The following is a 19,274-nucleotide window of genomic DNA, read 5'->3' as shown; positions in this document are numbered from 1 at the left end:
GGGCTCAGTTGCCATTGGAGTCCATTTTGCCCTGCTTGGACCATGGCGCTCTCTTTTTGTAAGAAAAAGGAATCTGGAGGGCCTTGAGCGCCCCCTAGGGGTTAGCCTGGCCCGTGAACAGCTATGTAAGTGAGAGTGATTTTTTCAGGGATGTTACAAACAGAAATACAAATAAGTAGTGTTTTTGAGTCCTTACTAGCATCTGACATTGGGATAGGCGATTCGCATAAATTATTTGATTTAAGGTATCCAGAAGGCACTATTATTGCCTGCATTTTACAGAGGAGGAAATTCACCTGCAAATCCAATGGCGTGGTTGATCATCCTTTTCCTCAATACATTTTCTTTACTTGGCTTCCAGGACATTCTTTGTTTTTGCTTCGTATCTCAGTGGCCATTCCTTCTTGGTCTTCATTTTAGTCCCCTTCCTCTCCCAGATCTATTCATTTTGGAGTGCCCTGGGAATCAGTCCTTGGTTTTCTTTTTCCCCTGTACTTGCTTTCTTAATAAACTCTTTTATGAATATGCTGACGAATCCCAAATTTCTATCTTGTAAGCAACATCTCTCCTGAATTCTAGACTCTTGTATGCAGCTGCCTACTTGACACGTCCACTTGGATACCTCAGAGACCCCTCAATCTTAACATGTCTAAAAGGGAAGTTCTCATCTCCCACTAACCTGCCCTGTCAGAGGTTTTTCCCACTGCAGCTGATGGAAACTGCGTCCTTTCCATTGCTTATACCAAAATCCTTGGTATCATTGTCGATTCTCTCACTCATGTCACATCCCTCCAACCCTCCCCCCCCCCCCCCCCCCCCGCAGCTCCCACCCTGGGTGGAGTCATCATGACTCTCCTGGAGTGTTCTCCTACAGCTTCCTTCTTGGTCTCCTTGCTGTCACACTTGTCTTCCAAGAGACTATTCCCAACACAGAAAGCAGAATGATCTTCTTAAAATGTAACTCAACTCATATCATTCCTTTGCCTAAAATACTGCCAAGTCTTCCCTTTTCCCTCAGACTAAATGCCAAAGTCCTTCAAATAGCCAATGAGGCCCCCATGAGCTGGGCCCCATCACTTCTCTGATGGCAGCTCTTGTTATTCTCCCCGCATCCCCCCACTCCAGCCGCACTGGTTTCCATGCTATTCCTAACACACGCCTGGCTTGTTTCTGCCTGAAGGCTTTTGCCCTGGCTCCTTCATGTGCTGGGAGCATTCTTCCCCACAAATCCACTTGGCAACGACTTCACCTCCTGCAAATCTTTACTCAAACTTCACCCTCTCAATGAGGCCTGCTCTGCCCCCCCCATTTAAATTGCAGCTTGTCCCTGTCTCTGCACCCCCAAACCTTTAACATGCTGTACATTTCCCATGGCATTTTATGGCTTTCCAGCATATTATATAATTTAACAATTTATTGTGTTTTTAGCTATTGTTCCTCCCCCCACTAGAATATGAGCTCTAGAAGGCAAGTCTGTTTATATTTTTGTATGTTTTTATAACATATCCCAAACACATAGATCAGTGTCTGACATGTAATAGAAATGTTTGTTGAATGAACAAAACATGAGGAGATTACATACTTGGCCTTAAGTATTTCAATAACCCATGTGAGAAGTAAACCTGAATAATAAACAATTGCTTTCTCCTTACAGAGAAGCAGACTGCAGATCCACACAGTCTGTGCTTGGGCAGCCTCTATGAGGAGCAGGGCTGGGTACCAGCATCTAGAGCTTCCTAAATAAATAGCACACAGCGATGTGCTGTCTGTCCTCACTCACCTTTTCTGGAGTGACGTTGAGTCCCTACCAGTGGTAAGTACCATCCACAGAACTGCAATGCACAGAATTTCAACACCCAGATTTGGGTGTTGCCTCCCTTGCCTAATTTACTTGGGGGAAATAATTCTGAATTACAAGAAGTATTTTTCCTTACAGTGAGAAGCAAATCACTGACATGTAGTCTATGTCAGTGATTAAAAACATACACCACTCTTCTGTGGTGTATGTTTGTTTTTGCATGCAATTTGGGTTTAATGGTGAGTCCCTGGTAATTTTAACTCACGAAAAGAAGCAACATACAATGACATGAAGTGAATTTTCTGTAATGGGGTTTTGCTGAGTAAGGCTGACTTGTCATCAGGCATACCTTGATAAGAGACGTAGTAAATGGCTCTGCATCCTGAGTTGCCAGCTGTTGTATTTCTCACAGAGACGCAAGCCTGACGGCTCTCTGCAGTGAGAACGTTGGGGACTCGGTCTGGAGGATAAAGCTGACACGCGTGCAGTTGTACCCCAGCCGGATGAGCAGTGTGGGACTCTGAGCCGTGTGTTCTTCATGTCCTCTACTTGGCTAGACCACCCAAGTTCGTCAATGGCAGAACCCATCTCCTAACCTTGACGGTAGACTACTGCCCAAAGCTTCAGGCTTCTGAAGGAAATCCGGATGCTGCTGTCCCAGCCCAATGTCACCAACCCTAAATCCTGCCCTGGCCCCACCTCTAGGGCTCCCCGGCTCTTCCGGCATCACAACCAGGGCTGCTCCCAACCTGCTGCACTCAGAAAAAGTAAGAGACTGAGAAGCAGATTGCTCAGAGCTGGGTTTTGCCATTGAAAAACCAGAGAATTCCAAGAACCACTGTCAGAAAATAAAAGGAGAGGGGCCGGAAAAAGCTGCACCGCCCGAGGCATTTATCAAATTTACCCTTACAAATGCCCAGCCGTCTGACCACACATACAGCTACTTAGATTTATAGCTTGATCCTTCAAAATTGGACAGTTTGCTTCAAGGAAAAGAGTCAACTAGACAGAATGCTTGAAGGTAAAAGAAAAGATTCTGGTTGATGTCAGTGATTAAATGGTGTCAACACTGGTATTTTTTGGTTGCAAAAATAAAATCAGCTAAAAAGTACATTTAAAAAAAGTAAATAAGCTTCATAGTGATCATCTTTTTCTGTTGGAATTATTTATTCATAAGGAACCACTTCAACATTTGGCATATTCCATGGTAGCCAGTAGCTCCTTCTTCATAGTGGATGCTTACTGGTAATTGTTATGACAAAGTAGGTTTGTAGCAAATGAACTCGTTGCATTATTTGCTTCCCTCGACATCGGGGGCACCACACTGTCCAAGCTTTCCTCTCACCCCCGCTGGTCACTTCTCAGCATCATTACTGGTCCTGATTCCAGCCACTGGACGGCCACAGACGTGAGTCCCTTCTCTACCTTCTTTTCCTCCAGTGACGAGTTCAGTCGGTCTTTCTGACACCGTCTGTGTACTGAAGATGCCCGCCTTTCTATCTCCAGTCCAGAACTCTCCTGTGAATTCCAGACTCCTCCAAAAGAAAGGCTTACTTGACATTGCCCTTTGGACATCTTTAACAGGCATAAAAAAGTTGACATTTCCCAAACCAAGCTCCTGAATTCCTCCCGAACCCCTGCCCAGCACATCTTCCTTCCCTATCTCAGCAAACGACAACTCCATTCATGTAGTGGCTTAATCTAAAATTCTTAATTAGCATCTTTCTTTCATAGTACCTCATATTTGACACTTCATAAAATCCCATTGGATCTATATTCAAATTGTATCTAGAATCCAATCACTTCTCACGCGGATTACTGCAAATACCCCCTAACTGGTTTCCCTGCTTCTGCGATTGCCACTCCTGCAAACTCTTCCCTGTGCCAGTGGGCTTTACAGGGTCGAACCAGAGCCACAGCCGCAGCATCAGCATCATCTGGGAACTTGCTAGAAATGCAAATTCTCCTGAACGGCACTAGACCTACTCAGGCAGGAACTCTGCGGATGGGGCCTAGAAATCCGTGCTGTAGTGAGCCCTCCAAGGGGATTCTGAGGCATGCTTAGGTTTGAGAATTGCTTTTCTCCAGAGTAGCCAGAATAGTCCTTCGAAAAGCTAAATCAGATCATAGTCATCTCTCTCCTCCAAACCCTCCAGTGGCTTTCCAACTCATTTCAGTAAGAGCCTGAGTGTGAGATGGCCCACAGGTCCCTCCACGATCCCTTTCCTGTTCCCACCTGTCTGTAAGCACCTCTCTCCCCATTCTCCCTTCACTCACTGTGCCTGACCTATTCTGGCCCCTCACTTTGCCTCAGGGCCTCTGCATCTGTTCCTCCCTCCCTCCCTCTCTCCTTCTGGTCTCTACTCAAATGCCAGCTTTTTAGAGGGGGATTCTTCCAGCCATGATGTTTAAAATAATAACCTTCATTTCCTGCCCCAGTCCCTGTGGGCCTGTCCCCCTGTCCCCGCTAACTCTGCACTATTTTCCTCCCAACCGCCAGTCATCATCTGGCATAGGCTATACTTTGCTTGTTTGTCTGTTTATTGGTCCTTGTGCCCCTCAAAAGTACACGCACCACAAGGCTCCACATTGTGCCTGTTGTGCTTATTGCTATATTCAGAGCCTGAGCAGTGCTGGCATCTGGTAGGGGCTTCATAAGTATTTGTTAAAATAAATGAATATCCTATAAATGATGACCAAGGCATTCCCCTGGGGAGATAATACATTTATTCCAATGAAATTGCTATTGCTTGAAATATTTTTAGAGCAAGAGTAGAAACAGGGAAACCAGTTAGGGGGCATTTGCAATAATCCAGGAAAAAGATGATGATGGCTTGGATTCGACCAGGTGGTAGCAAAGGAGGTGGTGAGAAGTGATTGGATTCTGGCTACAATTTGAATATAGATCCAATGGGTCAAGGTCAGTTTACAAGTCACATCTGGAAACCAGTCTCAGTATTTAAGAGAGACCAGCCCTTTAAAAAAAAATAAGAAGCATTTTATCACACACATTATTTACTAGTTCCAGAATCATATGACATTTGGCTATTGCAGAAATCAAATTTCCCCTTGAAAAGTGAAACTCAGAACCACTGAGGACATTCATAGGTTCTGAATGCAATTCCCTGTATGATGAAAGCATAATTCCGGTTTTTATTGAGCACATTTTTATATTCGTGTGATTTGATCCTCACAGCAATTCTCTGAGGTTTGTGTTATTAATCCCATTTTTCAGATGAAGAAAATGAGGTTCAGAGAGGTGAACAAATTTCCTCAAGAGCTCCCAGCTGTGGAGGGGGAGGATTTAAAGCCAGGCTGGCTCACACGTTTTCTTCATGAGCAAGAGGTGTCAGGAACAAACGTACATGCTTCCAAGAAGAGAACACTCATTTAGGGCATTCCGGTTATATCTTATTTTTATCTTTCTCTCTACTTCATGCTCACATCTCATAATCACAACTTCCCTGGAGGGTGAGAGCCCTGCTGCCAATACCAGGTGTAGTCGGGACACCCGGGCCAGTTCTGTTTTTCTGCAGCTCAGGCTGGAATGGCGCCTCCGTTCAAGGGTGAGGCCCTGACCAGGTAGTTCGGCTGCTCCTCCAGACACTGTCTCAGTGTGGCACAGGGGAGACCATTGCCATTGCCATTGCCATGGGGATTCGATGCTTTCCGTGGCTATGTAGCCAGCATTGTCTCCTGGACAAGAAACTATTGTTTGGGAAGAAATAGAGGGTGTTTCTTACTGGGGATTTAGGCTCAAATAAGGATCCACATTTCAACAATGCCTCCTTTTGTAATGAATGATTTGTTTTTTTCAGGCTTATTTGACTTTTTCAGACTCAAATCCCAACTCCTAATTTTTGGTATGTGTTCCTGGGTGTTATGCTTTCATAGAGTAAACATCTCATAGCACATTAATACTAAGGCTTTGTGTTGTCCTGAGCAGCTGGGATTTCCAGGGTAGCCTGGTACAAGGGCCAGAAAGTTGATGGGGTTGGAGGAGACGACTGATGAGTGGGAACTGGCATTTACTGAGAGAGGGCTCCTTATGCAGCAGGCACTTTAGATACGTTATTTCAATTGAGCCTCCCAATCACCTGAGCGGTTGTTATCCAAGTTTTACAAATGAGGAGTGTAATTAGATAACTGGAGCAAGATTATACAGCTGGTGAGAGTGGAATCTGGGATCAGTGCCCAGGTCTCATTCCAAACCTGTTCTCTTTCCATTTCCTGTTCCATACTCCCTTGCTGATCTTTCTAAACTTCGGTTTTGTCAAATGAGCACCTGGCTGAAAGTACACACAAGATGGTGCTTGTGAGTGCCTCTCACACAGGCATGTCACATCACAGGTACTCAATAAAAATCAAATTTTAAAATTTTTCCTCATTTTCTTCCTTTTGTATCATTTTATCTTCTCTTTTTGATTTTCTTTCTCTTTATCTTATTTTTTCAGCTCTTGCTTCTTTTTCTTCTCTTACTCTTTTCTCTACAGAAAAATAAAATCTAAAAATCCTATTCCCAATGGCAACATAGACTTAAAAAAATAAAAAACCCTACGAGTAAACCAACAAGAACTGTGCAAGGTCCACATGAAGAAAACTATAAAATTTTATTGAAGATATAAAAGAAGACTTGAATAGATAGAAAGCTATATATGTTTCTGGATGAAAGACTCAATATTCTAAAGATGTCAACTTTTCAAATTAGTCCATAAATTCAATGCAATACTAACAAAAATCCTAACAGGAGATTTATAGAACTTGAAAAGCTGATTTTAGAGTTCATATGGAAGAAAAAAATGCAGCAGAATAAACAACAAAATTAAAATAAAAGAACTATGAGGAAGAACCTGACTTTTCAGTTATCAAAATATACTAAGTCCACATTAATTAAAAAATGTTATACCAGTTCAGAATAAAGACATGGACAAATGTCTTTATTGTACTAAAGGGAAAATTCAGGAACAAAGCTATGTATAAAGGGACATTTAGAATATAAAAAATAGCATTTCAAATCAGCACAAAAAGAAGAGACTGTTCAAAACTGATATTGAGGCAGTTGTAGATCCTGAAAACAATTAATTTAGATCCCTGTATCACATCATATGCACAAAATCCAAATGGATTAAATTCTAAACATCAGATTAAAAAAAATCTCAAATCAGAGAGGAACTAGAGTAAAATGTAGCACGTCAGTTTTTATAATTTTGGGGGTTGATGAAAGCTGTCCTAAGAAAGGCACAAATTCCAGGAACCATTAGTAAAAGACTGACAGATCTCAATTCAAAAAAATTAGAAGATCTGTCTGATGAAAGACACCATAATGAAGGGTCCTGTGAAAGTCTTTGTAATATGTATAAAACCAAGCATAATATACAAAATATATTAAAGTCACCTAAAATTATTATGACAAGACATAAAATATAAAACTAGGCAAAAGAAATGTAGAGATAGTTCACTTTTTTTCCCCACATTTTTATTATTTCCTTTGCTATGCAGCAGGTATTCAGCTTGATGTGATCCCATTTGTCTAATTTAGCTTTGCTTGCCTGTGCTTTGGGGGTATTACTCAAAAATTTTTTGCCCAGACCAATGTCCTGAGCATTTCCCCAATGTTTCATTTTAGTAATTTCATAGTTTTAGGTCTTAGATTTAATTTTTAATCCATTTTTATTTGATTTTTGTATATAGCAAGAGATACGGGTCTAATTTCATTCTTCTGCATGTAGATATCCAGTTTTCCCAGCACCATTTATTGAAGAGACTGTCCTTATCTCACTGCATGTTCTTGGAAACTTTATCAAAGATAGGTTAACTATAGATGTGTGGATTTATTTCTGGGTTCTCTATTCTATTTCTCTGATCTATGTGTCTGTTTTTATGCCAGTACCATGCTGATTTGGTTACTATGGCTCTATAGATAAGTTGAAGTCAGATAATGTGATTCTTCTGGTTTTGATCTTTTTGCTCAGGGTGGCTTTGGCGATTATGGGTTTTTTGTGATCTCATATAAATTTTAGGATTAGTTTTTCTATTTCTGTGAAGAATGTGATTAGTATTTTGATGGGGAGTGCATTGAATCCGTAGATTGCTTTGAGTAGTATGGACATTTTAAAAACATTGATTCTTCCAGTCCATGAGCATGGAATATCTTTCCATTTCGTTGTGTCCTCTTCAATTTCTTTCATCGATGCTTTACAGTTTCCATTATAGAGATCTTTCACTTCTTTGGTTAAGTTTATTCCTAGGCATTTTATTTTATTTGTAGCTATTGTAAATGGGATTACTTTCTAGGTTTCTTTTTCAGATTGTTTACTGTTGTCACTGATCTTTGTATGTTGATTTTGTATCCTGCAACTTTACTGAATTTGTTCATCAGTTCTAATAATTTTTCTGTGGAGTGTTTACATTTCTCTAGGTATAAGATCATATCATCTGCAAACAAGGATAATTTGACTTCTTCCTTTCCAATATGGATGCCCAGTTTTTCCTCATTCAGTATGATACTAGCTGGGGGTCTGTCATATATGGCTTTTATCGTGTTGAGGTAAATTCCTTCTATACCCAGTTTTATGAGCATTTTTATCATGAAGGGATACTGAATTTTATCAAATGCTTTTCAACATCTATTAAAATGATCATATGGTGTTTGTCCTTTGCTCTGTTGATAGGATGTACCATATTGATTGATTTGCATATGTTGAGCCATCCTTGCATCCCTGAGTGAGATCATCTCAGATGAGATGAATCCCACTTGATCATGATGAATAATCTTTTTCATGTGCTGTTGAATTTGGTTTGATAGTATTTTTTTGAGGATTTTTAAATCTATGTTCATCATAGCTATTGGCCTATAGTTTATTTTTTTTGTTGTGTTTTTGTCTGGTTTTCATATCAGTGTGATACAGGCCTTGTAGAATGAGTTTGGGAGTATTCCCTCCCCCTCAATTTTTTTGAATAGTTTAGGTAGGCTTGGTATTAGTTCTTCTTTGAATGCTTGGTAGAATTCAGCAGTGAAGCCATAGGATCCTGGGCTTTTCTTAGATGGAAGACTTCTTTTTACTGCTTTTATTTCACCACTTGTTATTGGTTTATTCAGGTTTTGGATTTCTTCCTGGTTCAATCTTGGTAGGTTGTGTGTGTCTAGGAATTTATCCATTTCTTCCAGGCTTTTCAATTTATTGACATATAGCTGCTCATAGCAGTCTCTAATGAACCTTTGGATTTCTGCAGTATCAGTTTTAATGTCTCCCCTTTCATCTCTGATTTCATTTATTTCGGTCTTCTCTCTTTTTTTTTTCTTACTCTGGCTAAAGGTGTGTCAATTTTGTTTATCTTGGCTGTGTGCAGTGGGTCACACCTGTAATCCTAGCATTCTGGGAGGCCAAGGCGGGAGGATAGCTTGAGGTCAGGAGTTTAAGACCAGCCTGAGCAAGAGCAAGATCCAATCTCTACAAAAAAAAAGAAAAATTAGCTGGGCATGGTGGCATGTGCCTGTAGTCCCAGCTATTCGGGAGGCTAAGGCAGGAGGATTACTTGAGCCCAGGAGTTTGAGGCTACAGTGAGCTATGATGATGCCAATGCATTTTACCCAGGGTGACAGAGTGAGAGAGACTCTGTCTTAAAAAAAAAAAGTTTATCTTTACAAAAAACTCAATTTTTCATTTTGTTGATTTTTTTTTATTTTTTGGGTATCAATTTTATTTATTTCTGCTCTGGTTTTTATTATTTCTTTTCTCCTATTCATTTTGGGTTTACTTTGCTCTTGTTTTTCTAGTTCTTTGAGATGCATTGTTATGTTCTTTATTTGAAGATTTTTCTACTTTTTTTTGATATAGGCACTTATTGCTATAAACTGCTGTATCCCATAGGTTTTGATATATTCTATTTTCCTTTTTATTTGTCTTGAGAAATTTTTTAATTCCTTATTAATCTCTCCATTGACTCACTAGTCATGCAGGAACATATTGTTTAATTTCCCTGTGTTTGTATAGTTTCCAATGTTCCTCTTGTTATTGATTTCTAGTTTTATTCCATTGTGGTCAGAGAAAATACTTGATATGATTTCAATTTTGTTGAAGTTTTAAAGATTTGTTTTGTAGCCTAAAATATGGTCTATCCTTGAGAATGATCCATGAGCTGAGGAGAAGAACATGTATTCTATAGCTGTTGGATGAAATGTTTTGTAAATATCTATTAGGTCCATTTGGTCTATAGTGCAGATTAAGTCCAATGTTTCTTTGTTGATTTTTCTGTCTGGATGATCTGTCCAATGCTGTAAGTGGAGTGTTGAAGTCTCCAATGATTATTGTATTGGAGTCTATCTCTGTCTTTAGCTCTGATAATATTTGCTTTATATATCTGGTACTCCAGTGTTGGGTGCATATATATTTAGAATTGTTATATCTCCTTGCTGAATAGACCCTTTTATCATTATATAATGAACTTCTTTGTCTCTTTTTGTGGTTTTTATCTTGAAATCTTTTTATCTGATAGAAATACAGCTACCCTTGCTCTTTTTTGGTTTCCATTTGCATGGAATGTCTTTTTCAGCCCTTTGTTTTCAGTTTATGTGTGTCTTTGTAAGTGAAGTGGATTTCTTATAGATACCATATGGTTAGGTCTTTTTTTTAATGTGTTCAGCCACTCTATATTTTTTGATTGGACAATGTAGTCCATTCACATTCAGGGTTATTATTGATAGGTAAGGACTTTTTACTCCCATGTTGTTATTTGATTTCTGGTTGTTTTGTGGTACTCTCTTTGATTTTTCCTTCCTTCCTGTCTTCCTTTGTTAAGTGATTTTTCTCTGGTAGTGTGTTTTAATTTTTTGTGTATCTGTTGTAGATTTTTGATTTGAGTTTACCATGAGGTTTGCAAAAAATATTTTGTATCCAATTATTTTAAAGATATGACAACTCTGCTTACAAACAAACAAGCAAAGAGAAATCTAACAGAACTTCTACCCTTTATTCCACCCCAAGCTTTTTAACTTTTTGTTGTTTCCATCTATATCTTTTTATACTATCTCTGAAAAAGTTGTTGCAGTTATTTTGATAGGTTTGTCTTTTAGTCTTCCTACTCAAGATATTAGTGATGTATATACCACAATTACAGCAATAGAGTATTCTGTATTTGTATACTTACTGTTGCCAGTGAGTTGTATACCTTCAGATAATTTTTTATTATTCATTAACATTCTTTTATATTGAAGAACTCCTTTTAGCATTTCTTGTAGGACAGGTCTGGTGTTGATGAAATCCCTCAGCTTTTTTTTGTCTGGAAAATTATTTATTTCTCCTTCATGTTTGAAGGATATTTTTGCAGGATATAGTATTCTAGGGTTAAGGTTTTTTTCCTTCAGTACTTTGAATATATCATGCCACTTTCTCATGGCCTGTAAGGTTTCCACTGAGATGTCTCCCACCAGATGTATTGGGTATTGGAGCTCCTTTATATGTTTTTTGTTTGTTTGTTTGTTTGTTTCCCTTAGGACCTTTTCTTTATCTGTGACCTTTGGGAGCTTGACTATTAAATGCCTTGAGGTAGTCTTGTTTGTGTTAAATCTGCTTGGTGTTCTGTGACCTTCCTGTACCTGAATATTGATATCTTTCTCTAAGTTTGAAAAGTTCTCTGTTACTATTTCTTTGAATAAGTTTTCTACCCCAATCTCTCTCTCTCTCTAACTCCTCTTTAAGGCCATTAACTTTTAGATTAGCTCTTTTGGGGCTGTTTTCTACATCTTGTAGGCATGCTTCATTGTTTTTATTTTTTTATTTTTTTCATCTTATTGTTATGGGGGATACAGAATTGCAGGTTACATACGTTGCCCATGTACCGCCTTTCTCCCCAAGTCAGAGCTCCAGGCGTGTCTGTTCCCCAGATAGTGCGCGTTGCACCCATCATGTAGGTATATATCCCTCCCTTCCCCACCCCCCCTTCCCGAGTCAGCACCTTCAAGCATTACCATTCCCCAAAGGGTGCGCAATGCACTCATTGGTAGGCATACACCCATCCCCTCCCCCACCCCCCACCTCAGTCTGATATCTGATTGGTGTCGTTCCCAGATGTGTATTTAGGTGATGATCAGGGAAACCAATTTTCTGGTGAGTACATGTGTGCTTGTTTTTCCATTCTTGGGATACTTCACTTAATATAATGGGTTCCAACTCTCTCCAGGAGAACCATAGAGATGTCGTATCTTCATTATTTCTTATAGCTGAGTAATATTCCATGGTATACATATACCACAGCTTACTAATCCAATCATGTATTGATGGGCATTTGGGTTGTTTCCACATCTTTGCTATTGTGAATTGTGCTGCTATAAACATTCGGGTACATGTGTCTTTGTTACAGAATGACCTTTTTTCCTTTGGGTATATGCCCAATAATGGGATTGCTGGATCGAATGGCAGGTCTACTTGAATCTGTTTAAGATACCTCCATAATGCTTTCCACAGGCGTTGCACTAGTTTGCAGTCCCACTAGCAGTGTATGAGTGTTCCTGTCTCTCCACATCCACGCCAACATTTGTTGTTTTGGGTTTTCTTGATAAAGGCCATTCTCACTGGGGTTAAGTGATATCTCATTGTGGTTTTGATTTGCATTTCTCTGATGATTAGGGATGTTGAGCATTTTTTCATATGTTTGTTAGCCATTCTTATATCTTCTTTCGAGAAGTTTCTATTCATGTCATTTGCCCACTTTTTGATAGGGTTGTTTGATTTTTTCTTGCTGATTCTCCTGAGTTCTAGATAGATTCTTGTTATCAGTCCTTTATCTGATGTGTAGTATGCAAATATTTTTTCCCATTCTGTAGGTGGTCTGTTTATTCTCTGGACTGTTTCTTTGGCTGTGCAGAAGCTTTTTAATTTAATCATGTCCCATTCATTAATTTTTGTTGCTGCTGTGATTGCCTTGGGGGTCTTTTTCATAAAATTTTTACCTAGGCCAATGTCTGTAAGAGTCTTTCCTACATTTTCTTCTAGAATTCTCATTGTATCACGCCTAAGGTTTAAGTCTGTTATCCACTGTGCTTTGATTTTTGTGAGAGGTGAAAGCTGTGGGTCCTGTTTCAGTCTTCTACAAGTGGCTAACCAATTCTCCCAGCTTCATTGTTTTTAATTCTTTTTTCTCTTCTGACTATGTATTTTCAAATAGCCTGTCTTCAAGCTCAGTAATTTTTTCTTCCTGCTTGATTGATTCTGCCATTGAGAAACCCTGCTGCATTTCTCAGTTTGTCAATTAAAATTTTGAGCTCCAGAATTTCTGCTTGGTTTTTAAAATTATTATTATTATTTCAATCTCTTTGTTAAATTTCTCTGATAAGCTTCTGAATTCTTTTTCTGCATTGTCTTGAAGTTCATTGAGCTTCTTCAGGACAGCTATTTATTTTGAATTCTTTGTCCAAAAGGTAACCTATCTCTATCACTCTGGAATTGGTCACTGGTACTTTATTTAGTTCGTTTGGTAAGGTCATGTTTTCATGGATGTCTTTGATGCTTGTGGATGTTTGTCAATGTGTGGGCATTGAAGAGTTAGGTATTTATTTTAATCATGCAGTCTAGGTTTGTTTAAACCTGTCCTTCAGAAGGCTTTCCATATATTCAAAGGCAGTTGAGTGTTGTGATCTAAGTCTTTGGTCACGACAGCCATATCAGCACTGGGGGTGCCCAATGCCCAAGAATGCTGTGACTCTTGCAGACTCCTGGTGGTACCACCTTGGTGGACTTGCGTAAGATACAGGAGAATTCCCAGGATTACCAGGCACAGTCTTTCACCCTCTTTCTTGGCCTGATGGAGTTGGCGGAGGAGTGATGTGGGCACTCCCTCGTGGCCACCACAGCTAGGACTACACCAGATCACACCTGAAGCCACCCCAGTCTCACCCAAAGCCTGTGGTGACCGTTGCCTGGCTACCTCTGATGTTTATTCAAAGTCCTAGGGCTCTTAGTCAGCAGGTTGTGAATCCTGCCGGGACTGGGCCCTTCCCTTCAGGGCAGCTTGTTTCCTTCTGGCCCAAGGTCAATCCAGAGATGCCATCCAGAAACTAAGTCCTGTACTCCCGGGCTTCAGGAGTCTGCTTGGTACTTTATTTTACTGTGGCCGAGCTGGTACCCAAGTTGTAAAACAAAGTCCTCTGAGCTCTTCGCCTTCCTTTCCTTAAGTGGAAGAAAACTGTCCTTGAGCTGCACTGCCTGTAGAGTTTGGGGAGGGGTGACACAGGCACTGGCTTGGCCGCAGCTGGGTCTCACTAGGTCACATGCACCCCAAGTCCACTGGCTCCAAGCCAGTACAGCTGCAGGAATTGCCCAAGGACTGCAGCCTTTGTGGCCCAACTGCCTTATGAATTTACTCCAGGCCCCAGGCTGCTTTTTGTCAGCTGGTGGTGGGGCTAGCCAACACTCAGGTTTCAGGGTAGAAGATTTCCCTCTGGCCAGGTTGGTCTAAATGTTCCCTTCGTGGGCACTGGCAGAATTCTGCCCTATGCTGTGTTCCCCTGTGCCAGGGTGGCCCTGAGTTTCAATGCACTGCTGGGATGGGGTTGGAGGGCAGGGGGAGTGGTGGTGTAGGCAGTGCAAGATTGTCTTTTCTGCCTTATTTGGTGCCTCTTTCCTTGATATAATGTTAAAACCAGGTACTGTGATAGCTCACCTGATATTTGGTTCTTCTGAAGGTGCTTCCTTGTGTGGACAGTTGTTGAATTAGGTGTTTGTGGGGAGGGATGATCAGTGGAGGTTTCTACCAAGCCATCTTGCTCCACCTCTTTGCCAGATTTCTGTTGACTATGTAAAAGAATTCCAAGACATACAGTCCAGTGAAAAAAGGCAAGAAATCAGGAACTATGGGCAAAGGGGACTTGGTTTTTACTCTATATAACATGTTGCATGTTATTTGTCTTATTTATAACAAGCATATTTTGCTGTATAAATAAGAACAAAAGGAATATGTAGTATGATCCAAGTAACCCTAGCAGTGTTGTTACTGTTGTCATGTGTCCAATGAGTTTCCCTGAGGCCATAGGCTAAAAGAGATCCTTGCAATGCCCTCCCAGGGCAGGGGTGGGTTGGTGGCTCTGAGGTCAAGAGGCTGCAGGCCAAAGGGAACAAATTTGAGCCAGTGCTGATCTAGCACAAGAGAGGAAAAGGTGGAGTTGTAGCTTCTCCTCAACTCCCACTTTAATGTTCTAGTTATCAGAAAGATAATTGAGATTCAGCTTAAGCAAGAATCACTTACTTAATTCCCTCTTCTGCTTTGGGCTTCAGTGGAAGTTCTTCCAGCAATGGAAACTATGCTACCACAACCCAGTAATGAGGCATTTATTTGCTATTTCTTGGTGAACTCCCTCCTGACACAGGGGAAAAACAACATCATATCTTTCTCTCTTCCTTCCCCTCTCCAAAGCCTTCATTCTTGTTTAGCTGAAACATTAAGGGGAGAAAAACAAAACTTAAAAGTTTTTTTGTAATATATACATTCATACGTATATGGAGGGTATATATTAGACTTTGTATCCTACATCATTTTTCCTGGAAAAATTCCTTTAGAAAATGAAAAAGAAGGCTGGGAACAGTGGTTCACACCTGTAATCCTGGCACTTTGGGAGGCCAAGGCAAGAGGATTGCTTGAGCCCTGGAGTTTGAGGCTGCAGTGAGCTACGATGATGCCATTGCACTCTAGCCTGGGGAACAGGAGACCCTGTCTCAAAAAAAAAAAAAAAAAAAAAAAAAAAAAAAGAAAAAGAAAACTATTTATCGTTGTTCATAACAAAGTCATTATTCTTCTACATGTGTATTCCAATTATTTTGCACTGTTTTATACTTTTTTCAAAATATTTCTCTTCCAATTAGGTTTTTTGGCTTTTAATTATTTTGCAGATTTCAATATTCTCAGATAAGTCTGCTGATTTGCCTAAGGCTCATATGATAGCAAGCTAGAACTAAAACTGTAAGTGATCAGAAAAATATGAAAGCAGGAGAAATAATTCTGCATACATTGAAGAATAACCAAAGTACATGAACATGACATGCAGAATAAACTCTAGGGTGTAAATCAAGAGACTTTGCCATCCTGTACCAGTCATTCCATTGGACCATGGACAGGTGTGTGGCATTTTAGATATTTCACAAATATTTGAGCTTATTTATTTGTAAATTAAGTGGATTGAGTGGCAAGATTTTTAAACTCCTTCCCACTAAAATTCAAAGACTTCCATTGATTGTTGGGAGTGTAGAACAACTTGTAGACAACTTAGAAACAACAACAGCAACACCAACAGCATTAACAGCTATCATTTAATAAATGCTTACTGTGTGCCAAGAACTTGGCTGTCTGCTTTTTATACATTATCTTGCTTGATTATAACAACCACTGGAGGTAGAGATTATTTCCTCCATTATGCAGATGGAGAAACAAAGGCTCAGAGAGAGAATAAATAACTTTTCCTAGGGTCTACAACTAAAAGTGGGGAGGCTGGATTCAAACCCAGGTCTACTTCTGAACCAAAGACCAAACCATAACCTAAGATTGAACCATAACCTTTGGTACATGTCATTTTACGGGCTGCCTTTGCATTATACCATGACAGCTGTTGGGTGGAGGGAAGGGAGGAGAGGTGGGCAGTATGAAGCTTTAGGAGTCCCTTTTGTTTCATAAAATGAATATCACTAAAAGCTGCTTCCATTTCCCAGAATGTTCAGTTGTGGTGGGCCAATGAATTTCCATACCAGGCTGGAAATTTATTGTTGTGAGGCCATTCTGAAAATTTCCACTAAGTTGAGAAGTAATTTGAGCAGCTGAAGACAGACGGATCTCCCAGTCGAGCCTTAGAAAAGGCACTTCCAGGTCAGGTTCCCTGGCTGGCCCGGATGCCTGTGATTCATTTATTGTGTGATTAAGTGACAGGCTTATGTTTCCAGAGCTAAGGATTCTAAAGCTTTCTGTGGTATTAAACTGAGGCACACTAAAAAACTAAAGGCAATTAGAAGCAATCAAAGCATTTGGAAATTAAGATTCAATTTCTGCATTTGCTAAACTCTTCATCAAGAAAATCAGTGAAATTTTTTTTTAAAAAGCCATGAATACGATACATAGAGAATTAAAAAAGCAATCAGTTTTAAAATGTACACATGCTTTCCAGAATGCTTAGAATATTTACGACTGAGCCATTTTTCACTTGTCTTATTTCACTGCATTAATTCAGACATGTGTGTGTGAACACTCTCTGTAGTAATGTTTCTCTTTCAGTTTTGACAGATGAGTGGGTATGTAACTCCTTAAATGCCAGAAAAATCCTTATAAACATCAAAGAATAAAAGCCACACTGAACTATTTATACAAGAACGTCCAGCAATTAGTAATGGGTAGCCTTTGCTTACTTGGGTTTAGGTGTATGAGATGTTTGAAAATCCCTTAAGTCACATTTGACCAGCTTCGTTGTCGTAAGGGTTGTCAAAGTGACCCAGAAGACAGGGTCAGAAATTATCTTTCCATCCAAACAACCTTTTGACTTCTTAAATTAGCAGTTTCATTTTGCTCAGGGCCAAATTCAATACCATTTAGAATATGAAATAGAGCATTTTAACCTTTCAGTCAAATATCTCCTCCTGGCTAACCATTAGTCGTTCATGTTTTTTTGGCTCTGAAATGTCTTAAATACTCTTTCTCAGTGGTGACCACTGGATAGGCTAAGCTTTACCAAGTGTGAAGAGATCTAGGTATTGGAGGGGGGTGGGGGGGGAGGTGCTGTAAAAGGTTGCAATACATGTTAGGTGCCTTGAAGGATGTGGAAATAAAGGAAACCAAGATACCACTTCTACTTTCTAATTCCCACAAATGTTTACAATTCTATTTGTATTCTCTACAAATAGAATAGTTACAGAGGTTGGGATGACCCTGCCAGAAAAGGAAAAAACACATTGAAGGTCTGAGGTTGAGTTTAACTGAAACTTAATATTTAGCCAAAATAATGCGAGAACCTGAGCGTTAGTGACAATCTGAAACATTCAATAAATTATTTTGGCCACCGTTTATTTGGGTTAGCTAGTTATACTCGAAATCACTAGATAATTGTTAAACTCCTCCTATTGTTTGAAGAATTAGACTTGACTGTATAGTTTGGATATATAGACCAGTACTGAACTCAAAGCTCTAGATTGTAGTATATTAGACTTTAATAATGGACTTTAGAGACCAACTATTTTGAAACTCTAGCTTACAAATGAGAAAGCTCAGACCAGAAAAATTCCCCAAGATGATGCATTTTGTTGGTAGAAGCATTCCTTAGACATCAGGTTTTTTGACCTGCAGCTTCCTGAGAAGCAAGTCATCACTGTTTTAGGCACCAACAGTGCCTGCCTTCCAGGTCCCTTGCGGCTCCTTTGTGGTATTTGACAAGGTCCAAATTTCCTAGGTATAAAATCTAATTTTCTCTTCTTGTGCCTTGAGTAAAGAGCTTTTTTATGTTTAGTTCTGAAAAATGGCTCATCTTTCAAAGTATTGTCCCCACCAGCTCCCAGAAACTCACATAGTCTTTAATGTAGTTACACCTGCAACACACAAAAGTCTGTCATCATATGTTGATGCTGGAGCATCATTTTGGAGAATGAAATTGTAAGTTGTATACCAAAATTGGTTTCACCATTGAAGGGAAAATTGTATTTTAGTATTAATTTTTATAAATGTTATCTCTTTTGCCCATTTATGTCTTTTCCTGAAAAATACTTAGCTCTCTATTATTGGGACAGAATGGATAAGTGAAATCTACAGATGGTGCCAATCCCCACTGTGACCAGATTTCAGCCTCCCTTTTATCTGGGCCTTTTATGGAAATGACTCACAAGGAGCAGATATGACAAATTCAAGCTTGAGCTCCCAGCATCAGGTGGAGGTCATCTTTAAGACCAATAATCAAAACGTAATAGAGTCCAAAGAGTATTACATTAGGAGTTGAATTATCTTTGTTTTCCGTCACTTACTGAGTAATCTTGAATGAATCAACCTTTCTCAGTAACATAATCTGTAAAACAAAAATAATTAAACCTACTCTGCCAACCACACTCCTGTACTGAACCCACCAATGGCTTCCCATAACACTTAGAATAAAGTAGAAAGTCCTTTTTGTGGCCTAGAATGTCCTTGCTGAACTGCCTTTCCTTTCTACTCTATCACTCTTATGGTCACTTAATATGCCCTAAACATCTCTTTTGTAGTTGCTCTAATTCAGCAAGGATTTTTCTGCCCGGGGCTTTGGACCTGTTGTTACCTCTGTCTGAAACACTACCACACTCCTCTCTTTTCCAGCTGGCTCATGCTTTAGGCTTCAGCTTAAATGTCATCCTTTTAAAGAGGTCTTCCTTACTACCCCCTTAAGTATGTCCTGGTACCCCTCTCTACTTGGTTCCATTATTTAAAAAATCATATAATGCCATTTGTTTCTTTTACAGTGTTATCATACTTGAAATCATATATGTAA

Source organism: Eulemur rufifrons, chromosome 7, assembly GCF_041146395.1.
Source record: "Eulemur rufifrons isolate Redbay chromosome 7, OSU_ERuf_1, whole genome shotgun sequence".
Lineage (NCBI taxonomy): Eukaryota > Metazoa > Chordata > Mammalia > Primates > Lemuridae > Eulemur > Eulemur rufifrons.
The sequence above is the reverse complement of the archived record's forward strand: the minus strand, read 5'-3'. Positions refer to the sequence as shown.